The following is a 10,553-nucleotide window of genomic DNA, read 5'->3' on the forward strand; positions in this document are numbered from 1 at the left end:
AAGAATTCCACCAAGGGCATTGGAGATTACTGGATCTGAAATGAGTTTAAAAACAATTTGCAACTTTTCAAGTTGATATGCATCAATATCTACTAAAGACACGGTTACTACATATGGATAATAATAACCCGGACAAAGCACTTAAAATCTCTATATAATACTATTATAATTGTATCTCTGTGTGTCTAATATGATCACACATGGTGTATATTTATATGCAAATAGGGAATATACAATAGGAAATAATATCAATTACAGTTATGACTAATTGAATATCAATCAATACTAATTGATTGATAACATGTTCTTAACACTCCCCCTCAAGCCGGATCGTATATATTGTATGATCCGAGCTTGTTACAAATATAATTCGCTCGAGAACCCTTGAGAGACTTGGTAAACATATCAGCCAATTGATCTTCAGATTTTACAAATTTCGTGGTTATTTCTCCCGACAATACCTTGTCTCTTACATAGTGACAATCTATTTCTATGTGCTTGGTCCGTTCATGGAAAACCGGATTGGACGCCATAACAATGCATGGTCCGTTCAGTACCTTGTCTCTTACATATATCCCAGATTTTACAAATTTCGTGGTTATTTCTCCCGACAGTACCTTGTCTCTTACATAGTGACAATCTATTTCTATGTGCTTGGTCCGTTCATGGAAAACCGGATTGGACGCAATGTGGAGTGCCGCTTGATTGTCGCATATGAGTTTTGTGTTTTGATTGTCCGCTTGACAATGTAAGAGACAATGTACCGTTGAAGTTGAGGACAAAAACAATGATATCCATTTTGTATACGTGAGTAGCCTAGAAAAATGCATTTGAGAGATTTAGCGAAAAGTTTGTCTTTACCTGGATTAAGATCATGAACAAAGCATGTGCAACCAAACACACGAAGGGGAATGGGGTAGAGATCGTGTTCCGGATTCAAGATAGAGTATGGAATCTGATCTTGAAGGATCGAGGAAGGCATTCGGTTGATAAGGTGACATGTGGTGAGGAGAGCATCACCCCAAAAACGAGAGGGTACATTGTGGTGAAGAAGAAGAGTCCGTGCAGTTTCAACTAAATGACGATTCTTCCGTTCAGCAACACCGTTCTGTTGTGGTGTATGAGCACACGATGATTGGTGAATAATTCCCTGTAATGTTAAAAAAGATTGAAACTGGGATGACATATATTCACGAGTATTATCTGTGCGTAAAATTTTAATGGTAGTATTAAACTGGTTTTTAATTTCAGCATAAAACTCTTGGAATATACGGAAAACATCTGAACGATTTTTCATTAGAAATAACCAAGTGCATCGTGAGTAATCGTCGATGAACGTTACAAAGTAATAGTATCCTAAAGTAGACTTCACACGACTAGGACCCCAAATATCAGAGTGAACTAAAGCAAAAGGTGATGCAACACTTTTATTTACTCGTTGACAATAAGTACTACGAGTATGTTTGCCTAATTGACAGGACTGACACTCAAAAGAAGAAAGCTTAGAAAGACTAGGAACTAAAAGACGCATTTTATTTTGACTAGGGTGACCCAAACGTTGATGTGTGAGTTCTTGAGAAGCAATAGAAGCATAGGCCACCGGTGGAGAAAGATGATATAATCCTCCAGCTTCACTCCCTGCTCCAATCGTCCGTCATGTACGTCGATCCTGGATATGAACAGAATTAGCATTAAAAATAACTGAACAATCAAGAGTGCGAATAAGCTTGTGAACATATATTAGATTAAAGGGACAACCAGGAATGTAAAGGACAGACTCTAAAGACAAGTTTGGAAGTGGATGTGCCTGACCAAGGCCTTGAACTTTGGCTTTAGAACCATCCGCCACAGTGACAGAAGGCAAAGAATCAGAATAAGACAATTGAGATAAAAGAGATTTATTACCAGTCATATGATCAGATGCACCGAGTCAAGGACCCAAGGACCAAGTGAAGGTGTAGAGACAAAAGCTACAGGATTACCCGACTGAGCAGCAGCGACAGATGATGATTGTTGATGGGCTGCTTTGTATTGGAGGAAATCATTGTAATCAGCGGCGGGAAGAGTGACATCTTTAGTGATATCCGGTTGAGCAACAACAGTGATCCATGGTTGTCGTTGTTGTTCTCTTGCCTTTGTACGACAATCGGCCTCAATGTGACCGTAACGATTGCAATAGTTACAACGAATACTTTGACGTCCACCTCGTCCACCGGTTCGTCCACCACGACCGTGATAGTGGGAAGCAAGAGCAAATGATTCAGTGGGAGAGGAAGTAGGGACCGGTCCAAAAGCATGAGGTGTAGCCAAGCGTAACAATTGTTCACTAACTGCTTCATAGTTAGGAACATTGGTACCTGATAAAATCTGATTCCGAACGGAATCAAGTTCAGATGGCAGTCCAGCAAGTGCCATGACCATGAAATACTTACTTTGTTGTTCAGCATAAGTTGTTGCCTCTTTTGTAAAGGGCATTAAATTATGGTTCTTATGTTGCAGAAACCACAATGTTGCAATACCAAAGATGGCTGATGCCATAGTCTCCAAAGACCACAATACCAGTGTGATTTGAAATCACACCGCATCAACCACTTCCCCAAGATTTTTAAGTATTTTCATTAAAACTCAAAATTTAGAAGTCAGAATTTAATTTATTTCTGAAAAATCTTTACCTAAAATGTTTTTAACACTGTATTTCAAACACTAAATCAAAATTTACACGGGAACGACCACAGTAGAGAGAGCAGAAACTGCTGTGACCACAATCGTAATACCATCTACAATTTTAGTATTTAATGAGAAATTAACGGAAATCCAAAGGAAGAAATAAGTAAAAGTAAAAGAAATAGAACTTGTATTGTTCTGGTAGCGAATTCAACACCAATGGTAGATTTAGATTTAAGACAGAACTCATTTCTTGTAAACCTAGACAATATATTAGATTTTCTAACACCAAAGTCTCCAATGAGTACAATCTTGAACAGATAGTCATATTCATAATCTACTTTGTACGCCATTTCAAGTTACTTTATTTATTTATTTTCAATAACCGATCAACACCACCAGATACCTACTCCATATCAAATTTAAACAACGCAAAAATCAATAATCACAAGAGTAAGAAAAACATAGCAAATTAATATGAAAGAGAGATGAATTATGACACTAACCGTTGAAAAAGATGGTGAAAGAAAAATGGGGTGAAGTTGAAGGAAGGGTACATGGATGAAAATTCAAAGTAGAGAGAGAGGGGGGAGAGAGAAGAATAGGAAGTTTGAAAGGCTCACAATGATTAAACAAACTGAATAAACGGACAACAAGGCACTTTCAACGCCCGTTCATCAACTTTGGTTCGACAGTTTTTGAAATTCTGGTATCAGATATAAGATGTCGAAGATAATGTCACGACACTAATATCTGTTAATACACAATGGATAATTAAACAAAATTGTAAAGCAAATCACACAAGCAATTGTTAACCCAGTTCGGTGCAACTCACCTACGTCTGGGGGCTACCAAGCCAGGAAGGAAATTCACTATAATAGAATTAGTTCAAAGACTATCCGTACACTTCACCAAGTTACAGTCTTTCTCACCTAATCTCTACCCGTGCAATTTCTACCTAAGCACTCTTAGATATGAGAACCCACCCACTTCCCTTACAATCACAAACCCGTGATCTTAAACAACAATCCCTTGTGAAAAGAAAATACTTTTCAATTACAAACTCTTGATTTTACTTCACAGGTTCAATCAAGAAGACACACTCTTGATCTTGCTTCAAAGCTTTGATCAAGAAGACAAATCAGTCCAATTCAATCATCAATGGATGACTTGAATGACCTACAGATACAAACCCTAGTTCTCTCTCTAAATTTCGCTCAGTCTTGGTTATGTGTACAATCAGGTTTTCTGAGTCCCTTTTTATAGAAACATTGGACATCTTGAAAACCCTAAATATATTTTCCAATCAAATCTTTTTATAACAGTTGTATACATCTCCCTGGAAAATAAGTAAATCTGGTTGAAATCCCTGATAGAATGCGGCAGCTAGCCATATCTTCAATCAACCAATGATTGCCATTAATTGTGCAATCACAAAACACCAGACATTCATACTGAATGTTCTGTGTACAGGATGTCATGACATCGGGTCTGACATCTGGAAAAATCCTGCATAATCCAATTTCCTTTTAAAGCAGGTACAACCATATCAGATACCATGACATTGTGTATGTCATCTGAAACAATCCTGCATGAACATGTCTTCCAGTTAAGCTCCAGCAGGTACAACCAATATTAGAAGCCTTGTCATTTTATGTGGCATTCTGAAACAATCCTGCTTGCATATGTTCTTTAACTCCAACAGGTACATAGGATATCTCATGTTAAGACATCACACATGACATCTTGTGAACACTCTTTGTTTTACCAAAATTGCTGCCAACACTTAGAATCAACAAACTCCCCCTTTGTCAAATTTTGGCTAAAACATATGTTTGTCCTTTTTGTTCACAAGGCAAACTATCAGCAGTTTAAACCACATAACAGTAGTTTAATCAACAGCAGAAGCAAAACAATTACTAGCTATGGCTACTAGTAATACACACATGCACAAGGTTACTTCTCCTCCCCCTTAATCTGTGCAATAATCAACAGAATTACTAGTTATGGATGCAACTAGTAAGACACACAAATGCACAATGCACAAGGGTACTTCTTCTCCCCCTAAATCTGTGCATACATCAAAAAACAGCTACTGTAACTCCAACACTTGTACCAGCCAGAATGTCACACTGACATCTGCTATAACATCAGCACCTGTGCACCATATCAGACATCCTTTTTGATATCTGCAAACAGAACAACAGAAACATTCTGTTTTAACACCTGTGCACTTCTTCCAATAATAGCTGTACTTCTGTTCAGCCACATCCAACTTCCATATCAAGCACTTCTCCCCCTTTTTAGTCAAAATTGACCAAAGGTGAATAAATCTCATAAAATCTTTACACCAATCACATCTTTCGCTACACCATACCCCACAAAACTCCATACTCTTTTTGTGAGAACTGTCCCCAGACTCCTTTGATTGCTATAGATTCTCATACACACAGATCCCCAATTTTCCTCTTAAACATTCAAATTGATTGGCATCCAAGGCTTTTGTGAATGTGTCAGCTAATTGCCTCTCTGTAGGAACATGCTCCAGTGCTATGATCTTTTCTTCCATAAGTTCTTTGATGAAATGGTGCCTGATATCAATGTGCTTTGTCCTGCAGTGCTGAATAAGATTCTTGGAAATATTTATAGCACTCAGGTTATCACAGTATAATGTCATGACTTCTTGTGTGACATTGTATTCAGACAATATTTGTTTCATCTAGACCAGTTGAGAACAGCTACTTCCCGCTGCTATGTACTCAGCTTCAGCAGTGGATAGAGATACACAGTTCTGTTTCTTGCTGAACCATGAGATCAGATTGTTTCCTAAGAAGAAACATCCTCCTGATGTGCTCTTCCTATCATCAGCATTTCCAGCCCAGTCTGCATCATAGTATCCAGTCAACATAGATCCAGATCCATGAGTATATAACATCCCATAGTCACTGGTGCCATTGACATATTTCAGTATTCTCTTTACTTGGTTTATGTGACTGACTTTTGGTTCAGCTTGATATCTAGCACACACACCAACCGCAAATGCAATGTCAGGTCTGCTTGCTGTGAGATATAACAGACCGCCTATCATGCTTCTGTATAGACTTTGATCTACACTGACACCATTTTCATCTTTGGAGATTTTTACATGTGTAGGAGCAAGAGTTCTTTTGTGGCTTGCATTCTCCATGCCAAACTTCTTCACAATGTTCTTGGCATACTTGCTTTGAGATAAAAAGATAGAGTCTTCCATCTGTTTGACTTGTAGCCCAAGAAAGTAAGTCAGTTCTCCAACAAGGCTCATCTCAAACTCAGATTGCATTTGTCTAGCAAAGTGTTCAACCATCTGCTCTGACATTCCACCAAATATTATGTCATATACATATATTTGTGCCACCATGAGTTTCCCTCCTTCATTCTTCACAAACAGAGTTTTGTTAATACCTCCTTTCCTGTATCCATTGTCAGTGAGGAACACTGTGAGCCTCTCATACCAAGCCCTGGGAGCTTGTTTTAACCCATAGAGGGCTTTCTTCAATCTGTATACATATTTTGGAAGGTTTGGATCTGTGAAGCCTTTAGGTTGTTCAACATATACTTCTTCATTTAGGTAGCCATTTAGAAAGGCACTTTTTACATCCATCTGAAACAGTTTGAATTTCAGAATACATGCCACTCCAAGTAGTAATCTAATGGACTCAAGGCGAGCTACAGGAGCGAAAGTTTCATCAAAGTCAACTCCTTCAACTTGAGTATATCCTTGAGCTACCAATCTAGCTTTGTTTTTAGTAACAACCCCTTGTTCATCAGATTTATTCTTGTACACCCACTTTGTACCTATGACATTTACTCCTTCAGGTCTAGGAACCAATTCCCATACTTCATTCCTTTTGAATTGACCTAACTCTTCTTGCATGGCATTGATCCAGAACTCATCAGTCAAGGCTTCCTTGATATTTCTAGGTTCAATCTTTGACACAAAGCAGCCATGTGAGATTACTTCTCTTGATCTAGTAGTGACTCCTTTATCTGGGTCTCCTATGATAAGGTCTTTGGGATGATCCTTCTGAATTCTGATAGAGGGTCCCTTGTTGATTTTGTCATCTTCAGGTTCAACTTGAGGTGGTTCTTCTTCCTTATTCTTGTCTGAGGAGTCAACTGGAGAATCATTCAGAGATGTCTCGACATCGTCTGTGACATCAGTCTGTTGATCATCAACCACTACATTAATGGATTCCATCAACACATTAGTTCTGGAATTGAAGACCATGTAGGCTCTGCTGTTTGTTGAATAGCCCAAAAATATTCCTTCATCACTTTTGGGATCCATCTTCCTTCTTTGCTCACGATCAGCTAAGATATAGCATTTGCTACCAAATACATGGAAGTATTTTACTGTAGGTTTTCTTCCTTTCCAGACTTCATAGAGAGTTGTGGGAGTCCCTTTCTTTAATGTCACTCTGTTGTGGACATAGCAGGCTGTGTTCATGGCTTCAGCCCAAAAATGATAGGGTAACTTCTTAGCATGAACCATAACTCTGGCTGATTCTTGCAGAGTCCTATTTTTCCTTTCCACCACACCATTTTGCTGGGGAGTGATGGGGGATGAGAACTCATGATGAATTCCTTCTGAAGAACAAAATTCAGCAAATTTGTTGTTCTCAAACTCCTTTCCATGATCACTTCTAATTTTGATAACAGGACTTTCTTTTTCCCTTTGAAGTTTCAGACACAGCTCCTTAAAGACTTCAAACACATCAGATTTTTCTCTTATAAAATTGATCCAGGTGTATCTGGAGAAATCATCCACCACCACATATGCATATTTCTTACCACCAAGGCTTTCTACCTGCATGGGTCCCATTAAGTCCATATGAAGTAGTTCCAGGACTTTGGTAGTTGTGTCATGTATGAGCTTCTGGTGTGACATCCTTGTCTGTTTTCCAATCTGACATTCCCCAAAAAATTTTCCCTCATCAATCTTTAAGTTGGGAATCCCTCTAACTGCTTCTACTGATATGATTCTCTTCATACCTTTCAGGTGCAGATGGCCCAATCTTTGATGCCATATCTTCACTTCTTCTTCTTTGGCTAAGGTACACATTGAAGAGTATCCAGTTTCTTGAGAGCTCCACATGTAGCAGTTGTCTTTGGACCTAACTCCCTTCATGATTACTTTATTTTCTTTGTTAGCAATCAGACATTCAGTTTTTGTGAAGTTTACATTCAGACCTTGATCACATAGTTGATTGATGCTTATAAGATTAGCAGTTAATCCCTTAACAAGTAGAACATCATCAAGGTCAGGAACTCCAGGGCAATCCAGCCTACCCATTCCCTTAATTTCCCCTTTTGCACCATCACCAAATGTAACATAACTCATGGCATGAGGATGGAGTTCAGTCAACAGGTTTTTGTTCCCAGTCATATGTCTGGAGCAACCACTGTCAAAATACCAATCTTCTTTGGCTGAGACTCTGAGGGAAGTGTGGGCTATTAGACTTGTGACCTTTGTCTTAAGAGCCCATTGCTTTCCGCTGACAGTCTTGTGATGTTTGGACCTAGATTGATGTTGAGACTGAACAGGACCAGGATAGCCATATAGCTTATAACAGAAGGGCTCCAGGTGGCCAAATTTTCCACAATATTGGCATTTCCATCTTTGATGGTTCCCTTTCTGTTGTTGTGACATCTGATGTGACATCTCAGGTTTGCTTTTACCATGGCTGCTCTTAGGTTTGGATTTTGATTTGCAACTGCACTCAACCTTGAATCCAATGCCAGATTTGTTTCCAGTTATTTGCCCAGTCTGGAGAATCTTGTCTAGGGTGGCAAATCCATTGTTAAGCATTTTTACATACTTAGTCATCTCATCTAATTTGGAATTCAAGAATACAGCCTCACTTTCCAATTTTGAGATGGTTTCCATATACTCTTTCTTCTCATTTTTCAGCTGAGTTATCACTTCCTTCTGTCTTTCAACTTGTCTGCACACCCCTGCCCTTCTGTGGCACCACTCTTTGTAGGTAGTGTCCAGCTCTTCAAAGGATCTTTCATCATCGGTGGTGGTCGTTATGGTCGCGGTGGTGGTCGTTTTGGAAAGGTTCCTTGTCAAATTTGCCATAAACCTGGACATGATGCCTCCGTGTGCTATCACCGTTACACTTACTCTGGAGCACCTGCTTACTCAGCTCCACGAGCTCCCTTCAATCCTTACACACTAGCTCCACGTCCCTCATTTCATCCATCCTTTGGATATCCTCCCACTCCACGACCAACACCACCCAGGCAACAGCAACCACAAGCTTTTCTAGCAGGATCTGACCCTAGCTTTAACAATCAGTGGTGGTACCCTGAATCAGGTGCGTCTCATCATGTTACTCCTGATGCTTCAAATGTGTCTGATGCTTCCTCCTTGTCTGGTGTAGAACAGGTGTTTATGGGAAATGGTAAAGGTTTGTCTATCAATTCTGTAGGCTCTATGAATTTTCCTTTGTCTAATTATTCCAATTCATCCCTAATCCTAAACAATCTCTTGCTTGTGCCACATATCACCAAAAATCTTATGAGTGTCAGTAAATTTGCACAAGACAATCACGTTTTCTTTGAGTTTCATCCTCAATCTTGTCTTGTAAAATCGCAGGATTCTTCTGAAGTTCTTCTTAGTGGAACTGTTGGAGCTGATGGACTCTACAGATTTGTCAATCCTTGCTCACCTTCCTCCTCTACTCCATCTCAGTCCAAGTCTCAGTTCAAGTCTTTTAGCTCTAGCCCTAACTCTTGTAATAGACTTAGCTTAAACCCTAATTTCTCTTGTAATACAGCTGCCACTTGCAACTGGTTTCCCTCTTGTAATTCTGCCTCTTATATAAATAAAAGTATTCCTAATTCTCTCAGTACATTGAATCCTATTGTTAATGTCTCTCACTCTAATCCTTCTAACATAGATCATTCAATGACCTGCCATTTCCCTATTGCCACTAGCAAGTATGCTCTATGGCATACAAGACTTGGGCACCCTCATCATTATGTTCTTATAGAAATTCTTAAGGCCTGCAATATTCCTATCCCTCACAAACCTTCCCTTGATTTATGTTCTGCCTACTATCTTGGCAAATCACACAGACTCCCTTCATCTCTGTCCACTACAGCTTATCATAACCCATTTGAACTTGTTGTGTGTGATCTATGGGGTCCTGCACCCATTCTTTCCTCAGGTAGCTACTCCTACTTTCTCACATGTGTTGATGCACACTCTAGATTTGTATGGGTGTTTCCTCTTAGGCTGAAATCTGATACTCTCACCCAATTCCTTCACTTCAAATCTATGGTAGAACTCCAGTTTAATTGCAAGATCAAAACTGTTCAAAGTGATGGTGGTGGTGAATTCAAACCCCTCACTAAGCACCTCACTGAATTGGGCATCATTCACAGGTTTACTTGTCCCTACACTCACCATCAAAATGGTATAGTTGAAAGAAAACATCGTCATATAGTTGAAACAGGTCTAGTCTTGCTTGCTCATTCCAATATGCCTCTCAAGTATTGGGATCATGCATTTGTCATTGCAGCTTATCTTATCAATAGGCTGCCTAGTCCTTCTCTCCAAAACAAGTCTCCCTATTTCAAATTGATGCATCAGTCACCAGATTACTCTAGCCTCTGTGTGTTTGGGTGTGCTTGTTTCCCTTTTCTTCGTCCATACAACTCTCACAAGCTAGACTTTAGATCTCAGGAGTGTGTATTTTTAGGTTATTCAACTGTGCATAAAGGTTATAAGTGTTTGGCACCAGATGATCACATCTATATCTCTAAAGATGTGATGTTTCATGAGTCAAAATTTCCATATCCTACCCTATTTCCACCTCCCATATTCCTTCTATTTCCTCCCC

This window comes from Lathyrus oleraceus, chromosome 3 (genome assembly GCF_024323335.1).
Source record: "Lathyrus oleraceus cultivar Zhongwan6 chromosome 3, CAAS_Psat_ZW6_1.0, whole genome shotgun sequence".
Classification (NCBI taxonomy): Eukaryota; Viridiplantae; Streptophyta; class Magnoliopsida; order Fabales; family Fabaceae; genus Lathyrus; species Lathyrus oleraceus.